A 12,012-nucleotide genomic window follows, 5' to 3' on the forward strand; every position below is an offset into this window, starting at 1 on the left:
CCACTTCTCTTTCTCCCCTTCCCCGTGTCCCTTTCTTTTTTTATTTTATTTTATTCTATAATTTTTTAGTTAGGGGTAATTTGGTAATAAAAATAAAAATTTGGTAAAAAGGATGATTTTAAAACAAACTGAAACCTTGGAGACCATTTTATAGCGAAAAATGACCGAGGACGAAATAAATTTTCGACCTCTACGTTAGGGACCAAAATCGTACTTATCCCTATTTTTAATGTACATATAGTATAGTGACTATTCTTTTTTTTTTTTTTACCTAAGTTAAAATTTTATTCATTTCAATCTACTGAAATAAATATATGGTCCAATAAGATTATAACTCTGCATAACGATTGATTATTGATTGGGGAACATAGCCTAATAAGGGGATGGAATGAATGTTGGAAAGGAATCTAAAGATCTTTGTATATATGCACGTTAGAGTCTGACCCAATCTACTAAATCAATCCCATTTCAATAACTTTGCATCCTTCTAGTATACTTTTCCAACACCAAGACGGTGAATTACCTATCTTTGTATCCATAATATCTGTACAGCGAAAATACTTCTCCTTAACCATTCTAGATAAAAGTATATTTGGCTGCGTTGTAATTCTTTAAAACTATTTACTTAAGAGGGCCAGGTTTTGAGCTTTTAGATCTTTAAACCCCAGCCCCTCTTCGTTCTTAGGCCTCAACATTCGATCCCAACTCATCCAAGCTATTTTCCTTTCATCCCTTTGCTGTCCCCACCAGAACATGAAAAGAATGTCATAGATTTCCTGGATAAGAGTGCATGGAGCTTAAAGTAGGCCAGAGTATAAATTGGCATCGCATCTCCAACCACCTTAATTAGAACATGTCTTAGCTTCTATCTGAAGAAAGGAGTTTTCCTTTCCAGCCTTCCACTCGTTTCTAAACTTTATCTTTGATTGCGCCAAAAGTAGCTTTCTTCGATTTTAAAACAATAAAAGGCAACTCCAGGTATTTATCTTGGGCGTCTACATGAATGATGTTCAAGTTTTCTGCCAACTCCAATTTAACATCGTGAGGGGTGTTGTTGCTGAAAAACACAACAGATTTATTGAGATTGACCTGCTGACTACTAAAACTTTCATACAAGTCCAATAGGTTTAGAATGTTGGCACAACTATCCTTGGAGGCTTTACAAAAAATAATTGAGTCGTTTACAAAGAGTATGTGAATGATCATAGGATATCTCCTATTAATTTGAATATCTTGGATCCACCTTCTTTTCGCTGCTTTGTGTAGCAAGAAGGAGAGACTTTCCACACAAAAGAGGAAAAGATAAGGAGAGAGATTATCACTCTGACGGATGCCTTTCGACGGCTTGAAAAAATCATATGATTGACCTTCCATAACCACAGAGTAAGAAACAGTGATGACTAGCTCACGTATCCAACCCACCAACTATAAATCAAACCCAATCTTCTCTAATATAAACCACAAAATTCCACTCCACTTTATCAGACGAAGCTTTACTCATATCAAATTTGAGGGCCATTTCAGTCTCCATGTCTGTCATTTTAGTTTTCATGTAGTACGTACATTCATAAGCCATTAGAATATTATCTGAAATGAGCCTTCTCGTCAGAAATACACTTTGATTATGGATAATAAGTTTATTCATAACACCTTGAAGCCTATGGAGCAACACTTTGGAGATAATCTTATAAACCACAGAAGACATGCTAATTGGCCTCACCTGAATCATGTCTCTAGCATCTGAGATCTTAGGAATTAATTAAATTTGGATGTGATTGAAGCTCCTGAGTATTTTTCCACCTGAAAAGAAGCTCTTAACTACTCTATAGACATCTCCTCCCATATTATTCCAAAAAATTAAAGAACTTAGTGGTGAAGCCGTCATCTCGAGGTGTACTCTAAGGGTGCACACTAAAAGTAGCTTTCTTCACTTCTAGAAACATAGGCCTGGTCAATTTTCTGTTCATAGCTGGGGACACCTGAGGAGTGGATATTTTATACACTTTTTGACATCATTTTCATATAGTTTTTAGTATGTTTTGTTGAGTTTTTATTATGTTTTTATAGGTTTTAGTGTTAAATTCACATTTTTGGATTCTACTATAATTTTTTGTATTTTTGAGCAATTTCAGGTATTTTCTGGCTGAAATTGAGAAGTTGGAGCAAAAGTCTGATTCAGAGACAGAGAAAGCACTGCAGATGCTGTCTGGATCTGACCTCCTTGCATTCGGAAAAGCTTTTATGGAACTACAGAAGTCCAAATAGAGCGTTCTCAATGGCTATGGAAAGATGACTTCCTGAGCTTTCCATCAAGAGATAATAGTCTATACTTTGCTTCAGATTAAAAGGCCCAAAAGTGACGTTCAACGCTAGCTTCCTACCCCCTTCCAGGCGTCCAGCGCCCAAAGAGCAGAGACCAGCATCCAAACACCCAAAGAGGATTCCCTAGCCAGAATTCAATGCCCTAGAAGTCCCCTAGAACATGGATCTCATCAAAGCTCAGCCCAAACACTCACCAAGTGGGTCCTAGAAGTGAATTTTAGCACTAAATAGACTGTTTTACCCTTACTAGTCATCTGTTTAATATTTAAAGTGTATTTTACATTCTCCATAGGGAGGACACATATTATTTTACATTGTATTTCACATCAGTATAAGTTTCTAAACCTCCTAGGTTGAGGAGAAGATCCCTGCTTAGTCCTATAAATTAATAAAAGTATTACTGTTTCTTTTTCGATCCATATTTGATTTATTTCTAAGATGTATATTCGTTCTTCAACAGGGTGAATAGGATGATCAGTGCAATTAGCTCTGTTCATCATACTAAGATGAACGTACCTGACAAATACCCGCGTCTACTTGGGTTCATATGAATATGTGGCTGGAAAGCACGAACCGCCAGCTATGTTTAAACATCTCTCAGGCAGCTTGATGAGCGGATAATTTATACGCTTTTTGGCATTATTTTTAGGTAGATTTTAGCATGATTTAGTTAGTTTTTAGTAAATAATTATTAGTTTTTAAGCAAAATTCACATTTCTGGATTTTACTATGAGTTTGTGTATTTTTATGTGATTTCAAGTATTTTCTTGCTGCAATTGAGGGACCTGAGCAAAAATCTGATTCAGGGGCTGAAAAAGGACTGCTGATGCTATTGGATTCTGACCTCTCTGCACCCAAAATGGATTTTTTGGAGCTACAAAAACCCAAATGGCGCGCTCTTAATTGCGTTGGAAAGTAGACATCCTGGGCTTTCCAGCAATATATAATAGTTCATACTTTGCTCGGGTTTTGATGACACAAACTGGCGTTCAAACGCCAAATTCCTGCCCTATTTTGGCGTTAAACGCCAGAAACAGGATAGAAGCTGCAGTTAAACCCCCAAACTGGCATAAAACTGGCGTTTAACTCCAAGAAAAGTCTCTACACATGAAAGCTTCAATGCTCAGTCCAAGCACACACCAAGTGGGCCCGGAAGTGGATTTCTACATCATCTACTCATTTTTGTAATCCTAGTAACTAGTTTTAGTATAAATAGGACTTTTTACTATTGTACTCACATCTTTGGACGTTTAGTCCTTAGACCTAGGTCTTGGTTATTCTGGTTTCCTCTCTAGGGCCGAAGCCAATGAACACCATTATCACTTATGTATTTCAATGGTAGAGTTTTTACACACCATAGATTAAGGTGTGGAGCTCTGCTGTTCCTTGAGTATTAATGTAATTACTACTGTTTTCTATTCAATTCAAGCTTATTCTTATTCTAAGATGTTCACTCACACTTCAACCTGATGAATGTGATGATCCGTGACACTCATCATCATTCTCAATTTATGAACACGTGCCTGACAAACACTTCCTTTCTACCTGCGAAAGATAGAGTGTGCATCTCTTGGGTTTCTAATCAACGATCCACATTGACTCCCCTCTGACAATGGGGCATCTAAATCCGAGATTAGAACCTTCGTGGTATAAGTTAGAAACAATTGGTAGCATTCTTGAGATCCGGAAAGTCTAAATCTTGTCTATGGTATTCCGAGTAGGATCTGGGAAGGGATGACTGTGACGAGCTTTAAACTCACGACTGTGGGGCATAGTGACAGACACAAAAGGATCATTGGATATTATTCAGACACGATCGAGAACTAACAACTGATTAGCCATGTGGTAGCTATGCCTGGTATTTTTCATCCGAGACGAGAAATCCGACAGTTGATTAGCCGTACAGAAACCGTAGAGGACCATTTTCACTGAGAGGACGGGAGGTAGCCATTGACAACGGTGATCCCCAACATACAGCTTGCTATGAAAAAGGAGTATGAATGATTGAATGAAGATAGTAGGAAAGCAAAGATTCAGAAGGAATAATGCATCTCCATACACTTATCTGAAATTCTCACCAATGAATTACATAAAGTATTTCTATCTTTATTTTATGTTTATTTATCTTTTAATTTTCAAAACTCTATAACCATTTGAATCCGCCTGACTGAGATTTACAAGATGACCATAGCTTGCTTCAAGCCGACAATCTCCGTGGGATCGACCCTTACTCACGTAAGGTTTATTACTTGAACGACCCAGTGCACTTGCTGGTTAGTTGTGCGAAGTTGTGAAAAAGAGTTGAGATTACAATTGTGCGTACCAAGTTGTTGGTGCCATTGAGATCACAATTTCGTGCACCACAGCTAATCCACGACTTCGTTGGGGACTTTTCGAGACACCATTTTAGCCGATTTTCGAGGAGATTAGGGTCTCTGTGGTAGAGGCTAGAATCCAAAGAAGCAACATTCTCTGATCCGGAAGATTCGACCTTGTCTGTGGCATTTTGAGTAGGATCGCTAATATAATGAACTGCTAGAGCTTCACCCTTGTTCAGATTTGATGACCACGGGCAATGGCATTTAATCTGAAATAGATGAGATTAATGACCACGGGAAATGGCGTTGATCACACACAGCCTGCCATAGAAGAGATCATTCATAAACAAAGAAGACAGTAATACCAGAGTTAATTCAGAAAGACAAAGCAACTCCAATTCTTAACCATATTCCTATCCCTGAGTATAATTTAATTCACAAAGTATTTTATACCCTTTTTCTTTATTTACATGTCAACTTAGTTTAGATCTCACAAATGAAAATTCAACAACTCTTCCATTCGCCTGACTAAGACCTGCAAGATAACCATAGATTGCTTCAAACCACAATCCTCGTGGGATCGACCCTGACTCGCTCAGGTATTACTTGGACGACCTAGTGCACTTGCTGGTACAGCTGTACGGAGTGTGGGATTCGTGCACCAAATTTTTGGCGTCCTTGCCGGGGATTGTTTGAGTTTGGACAAGCCAACAGATTATCTTGTTCCCTATATCAGGTATTGTCTCTGATTTTTACAAGAGTATTTTATTTGATTTTATTTTCTTTTATTCTACAAAAAAAATTTAACCTTTTTCGAAAATTTTTCTTTTCTTTGTTTAATCTTTGTTTTTGGTTTGAGTTTTTTGTTCTTGTTCTTGATAACTTTCGAAATTTTTGAGTCTTTCTTTCTAAAAATTTTCAAAATTAGTGTCTTTTGTTTGAATCCTGTGTCAATCTTTAAGTTTGGTGTCCTTTTGAGTCATCTTGAGTCATTAATTTTTTTCTTTCTTTTCTAAAATTAGAGTCTTTGATTTAAGAAATTTTAAGTTTGGTGTCTTTTACATGTTCTTGTGTTCTTTGAATTTTTTAGTCTTGTCCTTGGTGTTCTTTTTAATCTTCAAAGTGTTCTTGTGTTTCTTTTTGTTTTGATCTTAAAAATTTTAAGTTTGGTGTCCCTTAGTGTTTTTCTTTAAATTTTCGTATAATAGGGTGACCTAGATCTAAAAATTTTAAGTTTTATGTCTTTTACTTGTTTTTTTCTTTCCTCATTAAATTCAAAAATAAAAAATATCTTTTCTATTTTTATTTTTATTAAATTTTCAAAATTTTCAATAAAAAAAAATTTCAGATTTAAATCTTAAATTTTTATCTTATCTTATCTTATCTTATCTTATTTCAAAATTCAAAATTTAAAAATCCAAATTTCAAACTTCAAAATTTCAAATTTTAAATTCAATTTTCAAACTTTAAATTCAAATCTTTTTCAAAATCAAACTTCAAATCTTATCTTTCTTATCTTTTTCAAATATTTTCTAATCTCAAATTTTAAAATCAAATCTTTTTAATTTCTCATCTTATCTTTTCTAATTTCAAATTTCAATTTCAAAACTTTTCTAATCTTTTATCCTATCTTGTTTTCAAATCTTTTCTTAATTAGTTAGTTGTTTTCTCTCTTTTCTTTTTCAAAACTTCCTAACTAATTCTTCTCTCTCCTAATTTTAGAAAATTCATCTCCTTCTCTCTCTTCTTTTTCGAATTTCAATAATTAAGTTTTCAATTTCTTTTAATTATTTAACTTTAATTTTCGAAATTAATTAATAAATAAAATAAAAACAAAAATATTCTAACTATAGTTTATCTTTTTTTTCTTCTTCTATTCCTTCTATCTTTATTCTTCTTTCTCTTCTTCTACATTTCTTCATCATAAACCCAAATGGGAATGAAGAGTTCAGAAGAACTCTGGGATCTTATACAAATCCCACTGCTGACTTCTATGGAAGAAGTATTAGCATACCTCACATTAGAGCAAGTAGCTTTGAACTAAACCCTTAACTCATTACTCTAGTGCAACAAAACTGCCAGTATTCTGGACTTCCTCATGAAGAACCTACAGAGTTTCTAGCAGATATCTGAAAGATTACTGACATAGTACACAATGAGGTAGTAGACCAAGATGTCTAGAGATTATTGCTCTTTTCTTTTGCTGTAAAGGATCAAGCAAAAAGGTGGTTGGATAACCAGCCTAAAGCTCGCTTGAAAACTTGAAAACAGTTAATAGACAAGTTTTAGAATTAATACTTCCCTCCAAGAAAGATGACTCAGCTGAGGCTGGACATCCAAGGCTTTAAACAAGAAGATGGTAAATCTCTTTATGATGCTTGGGAGAGATATAGAAGGATGCTAAGAAAATGTCCTACTGAAATGTTTTCAGAATAGGTACAGTTGGAAATCTTCTATTATGGACTTTCAGATATGGCTAGAATATCTTTGGACCACTCTGATGGTGGTTCTATACACATGAGAAAGACCATTGGAGAGGCTCAAGAGCTTATTGAGACAGTTGCCACTAATCAGCATCTGTACTCATCTACGAGACTTCTATAAAAGGAGAGGTTAAGGCAGTATCCACTGAACCTAACCCTCCAGAACCGGATGGCCCATTGACTCAGCAACTGCTTGTCCTTGCCCAGCAACTACTAGAATTGTAAGAGGCTTTGCGAGAAACTCAGGCTTCTAATAAGAATGTAGAAGCCCAACTGAGTCAAACAAGGCAACAGTTATCTAAGCAGATAACAGATGAATGCTAGGCTATTCAACTAAGGAATGGGAAATCTTTAACCACCCAACCTCAGTACAACAAGAAAGAAAATCTAACAGAGGAACATCGGACTGATTTCCAAGACGTCTCTGAGGGCATTGAATGCCCAAAGAGGAATGTCATTGACGTTCAATGCCAAGAAGGGATGTCCATCCCTGGCATTGAATGCCCAACAGGGGGCAGCAATATAGGTGTTGAACGCCCAAGCAAGGGAGGACAGTCACTCACTGATAACAACCCTACTAAACAAGCTAGTAATCCCCTTCCAAGACACAAGGTACTCGGCCTTCATCAACTAAGATTGATGAGTACAAGGCCAAGTTACCATACCCTCAACGACTCTAGAAAGCAGAAAAAGATAGGCAATTTGCCAAATTCTTAGAAGCTTTTAAGAAGCTGGAGATCAAAATCCCCTTTGCAAAGGCTCTTGAACAAATGCCTTCATATGCTATGTTCATGAAGGAAATACTGAACAACAAGAGGGATTGGAAGGAAGTAGAGGTAGTAGCTCTTACTAAGGAGTGCAATGCAGTCATTCAGAAGAACCTTCCTCAGAAATTGCAGAGACACCCTAACACTTTTCTCAGAGACACAGAAGTGAATCCTAGAGAAGAGTGTCTGGCCCTTATTAGTACCAAAGAGGCCGAACCTCAGGAGTCTGCTATTGAGGGACTGAAGACAATCACGGACCAGAAGGATCCTGAGACTCCCACAGAGCACGCCCTAGCAGAGGTAAAAAAGCCTCAAAAGCTACCTTTCCTAGGCATGCAAATAGAACCAGAAGATGAGCAACTGGCTCATCTCAAAGCAGAATTCAAGAAGCTGCAAGTCAATATCTCTTTTACAGAGGTATTTGAAAAGAAGGACCTAAGGAGATATGGAATAGAGGTACTTACTGAAAAGTAAAGTATCCTAATTCAAAATGAGCTGCCTAGAAGATGCCAGATTGATGAGCGGATAATTTATACGCTTTTTAGCATTGTTTTTAGATAGTTTTTAGTATAATCTAGCAACTTTTAGGGATGTTTTCATTAGTTTTTATGCTAATTTCACATTTTTGGACTTTACTATGAGTTTGTGTGTTTTTCTGTGATTTCAGGTAATTTCTGGCTGAAATTGAGGGACCTGAGCAAAACTCTGATAAGGAGGCTGACAAAGGACTGCAGATGCTATTGGATTCTGACCTCCCTGCACTCGAAATGGATTTTCTGGAGCTATAGAACTCCAAATGGCGCGCTCTCAATGGTGTTGGATAGACATCCAGAGCTTTCCATCAATATATAATAGTCTATACTTTATTTGGGATTAGACGATGGAAACTGGCGCTCAACGCCAGTTCCATGTTGCATTCTGGAGTCAAACGCCAGAAACATGTCACGAACCAGAGTTGAACGCCAAAAACATGTTACAACTTGGCGTTCAACTCCAAAAGAAGCCTCTGCACGTGTAAAGCTCAATCTCAGCCAAGCACACACCAAGTGGGCCCTGGAAGTGGATTTCTGCATCAATTACTTACTTCTGTAAACCCTAGTAGCTAGTCTAGTATAAATAGGACGTTTTACTATTGTACTAGTGTCTTTTGACCACGTTACATCTTTGGTCTCAGTTTTATTTCTAATATTCATCTTAGGAGGCTATTGATCACGTTTATGGGGGCTGGCCATTCGGCCATGCTTGGACCATCACTTATGTATTTTCAACGGTGGAGTTTCTACACACCATAGATTAAGGCTGTGGAGCTCTGCTGTACCTCAAGTTTTAATGCAATTACTACTATTTTCTGTTCAATTCAGTTTATTCCTATTCTAAGATATTCGTTGCACTTCAATATGATGAATGTGATGATCCGTGATACTCATCATCATTCTCACCTATGAACGCGTGACTGACAACCACTTCCGTTCTACCTTAGACCGGGCGCATATCTCTTGGATTCCTTAATCAGAATTTTCGTGGTATAAGCTAGAATTGATGGCGGCATTCATGAGAATCCGAAAAGTCTAAACCTTGTCTGTGGTATTCCGAGTAGGATTCCGGGATTGAATGACTGTGACAAGCTTCAAACTCGCGATTGTTGGGCGTGATGACAAACACAAAAGAATCAAGGGATTCTATTCCGACATGATCGAGAACCGACAGATGATTAGTCGTGCCGTGACAGAGCATTTGGACCTTTTTCACTGAGAGGATGGGATGTAGCCATTGACAACGGTGATGCCCTACATACAGCTTGCCATGGAAAGGAGTAAGAAGGATTGGATGAAGGCAGTAGGAAACCAGAGATTCAGAAGGAGCACAGTATCTTCATACGCCTATTTGAAATTCCCATAGATGATCTACATAAGTATTTCTATCTTTATTTTCAGTTTATTTATTATTATTATTATTCGAAAACTCCATAACCATTTATTATCCGGCTGATTGAGATTTACAAGATGACCATAGCTTGCTTCATACCAACAATCTCTGTGGGATTGACCCTTACTCACGTAAGGTTTATTACTTGGACGACCCAGTGCACTTGCTGGTTAGTTGTGTGAGGTTGTGAAGAAAGTGCTGAGTTAGTAAATGCGTACACCAAGTTGAATATTTGAGTTTGGACAATTGACGGTTCATCTTGTTGTTCAGATTAGGTAATTTCCTTTTTTATTTTCTTTTCAAAAAGTTTTCAAAAATATTTTTCAAAATTTTCCCTTTGTTTTCGAAAAATCCTTCAGAGTTTTTAAGAATGAATTCTAGAGTTTCAAAATGGTATGTTGAAGCTTGGCTGGCCATCAAGCTTTAGACTAACCTGGTATGATTCTTGGGATTTTGATTGAGGACTTTGAATTCATTACTTCCTTTTTCCTATATGTTTTTCGAAAAATATAAAATAAAATAAAAAAATTAATAAAATCATAAAATCAAAAATATTTTGTGATTCTTGTTTGAGTCTTGAGTCAACTTTTAAGTTTGGTGTCAATTACATATTTATCTTGTTCTTGCATTTTTCGAAAATTCATGCATTCATAGTGTTCTTCATGATCTTCAAGTTGTTCTTGGTAAGTCTTCTTGTTTGATCTTTAAATTTCTTGTTTTGTGTTTTTCGTTGTTTTTCATGTGCATTTTTGCATTCATAGTGTCTAAGCATTAAAGATTTCTAAGTTTGGTGTCTTGCATGTTTTCTTTGCATCAAAAATTTTTCAAAAATAAGTTCTTGATGTTCATCATGATCTTCAAAGTGTTCTTGGTGTTCATCTTGACTTTTATAGTGTTCTTGCATGCATCATGTGTTTTTATCCAAAATTTTCATGTTTTGGGTCATAATTGTGTTTTTCTCTCTCATCATTAAAAATTTAAAAATAAAAAAAATTTATTAGCTTTTCCTTTTTTCTCTCAAAATTTCGAAAATTTGAGTTGACTTAGTCAAAAATTTTAAAATTAGTTATTTCTTGTAAGTCAAGTCAAATTTTCAATTTTAAAAATCTTATCTTTTTCAAAACTTTTTCAAAAATAAAATCTTTTTCATTTTTCTTATTAATTCTCGAAAATTCTTTAAAATATTTTTCAAAAAAAAAATCGTTTTCTTAATTTTATCTTTATTTTCGAAAATTATGCTAACAATTAATGTGATTGATTCAAAAATTTGAAGTTTGTTACTTTCTTGTTAAGAAATGTTCAATCTTTAAATTCTAGAATCTTATCTTTTAGTTTCTTGTTAGTCGAGTAATTAATTTTAATTTTAAAAATTAAATCTTTTCCAACCATATCTTTTTAATTATATCTTTTTATCATATCTTTTTAAATTTTATCTTTTTCAAAAAATTTGATTTTAAAATATCTTTTCCAACTTCTTATCTTCTTATCTTTTCAAAATTGATTTTCAAATCTTTTTCAATTAACTAACTAACTTTTTGTTTGTTTCTTATCTTTTTCAAAACCAACTAACTACTTTTCCCTCTCTAATTTTCGAAAATCACTTCCCTCTTTTTTTCAAAATTTTCTTAATTAATTAATTATTTTGAATTTTAACTTTAATCTTATCTCCCCTTTAATTTTCGAAAATCATTAACTCCTTTTCAAAATTTATTTTCAAAATTTTCTCCCTCTCTCATCTTATTCTATTTATTTATTCATTTACTAACACTTCTCTTCATCTTAAATCTATGCCCCTATCCTCACCCTTATGTTTGGATTATTCATTCTTCTTCACTATTATTCCCTTTCTTCTTCTACTAACATAAAGGAATCTCTATACTGTGACATAGAGGATTCCTCTTCTTTTTCTATTCTCTTCTCTTTGTTATGAGTAGGAATAAGAAAAAAGGCATTCTTGTTGAAGCTGATCCAGAACCTGAAAGGACTCTGAAGAGAAAACTAAGAGAAGCTAAATTACAACAATCCAGAGACAACCTTACTGAAATTTTCGAACAAGAAAAGGATATGGCAGCCGAACCCAACAATAATAATTCAAGGAGGATGTTTGGTGATTATACTACACCTACTTCCAAGTTTGATGGAAGAAGCATCTCAATTCCTGCCATTGGAGCAAATAATTTTGAGCTGAAACCTCAA

Source organism: Arachis duranensis, chromosome 10 (assembly GCF_000817695.3).
Source record: "Arachis duranensis cultivar V14167 chromosome 10, aradu.V14167.gnm2.J7QH, whole genome shotgun sequence".
NCBI classification, from domain to species: domain Eukaryota; kingdom Viridiplantae; phylum Streptophyta; class Magnoliopsida; order Fabales; family Fabaceae; genus Arachis; species Arachis duranensis.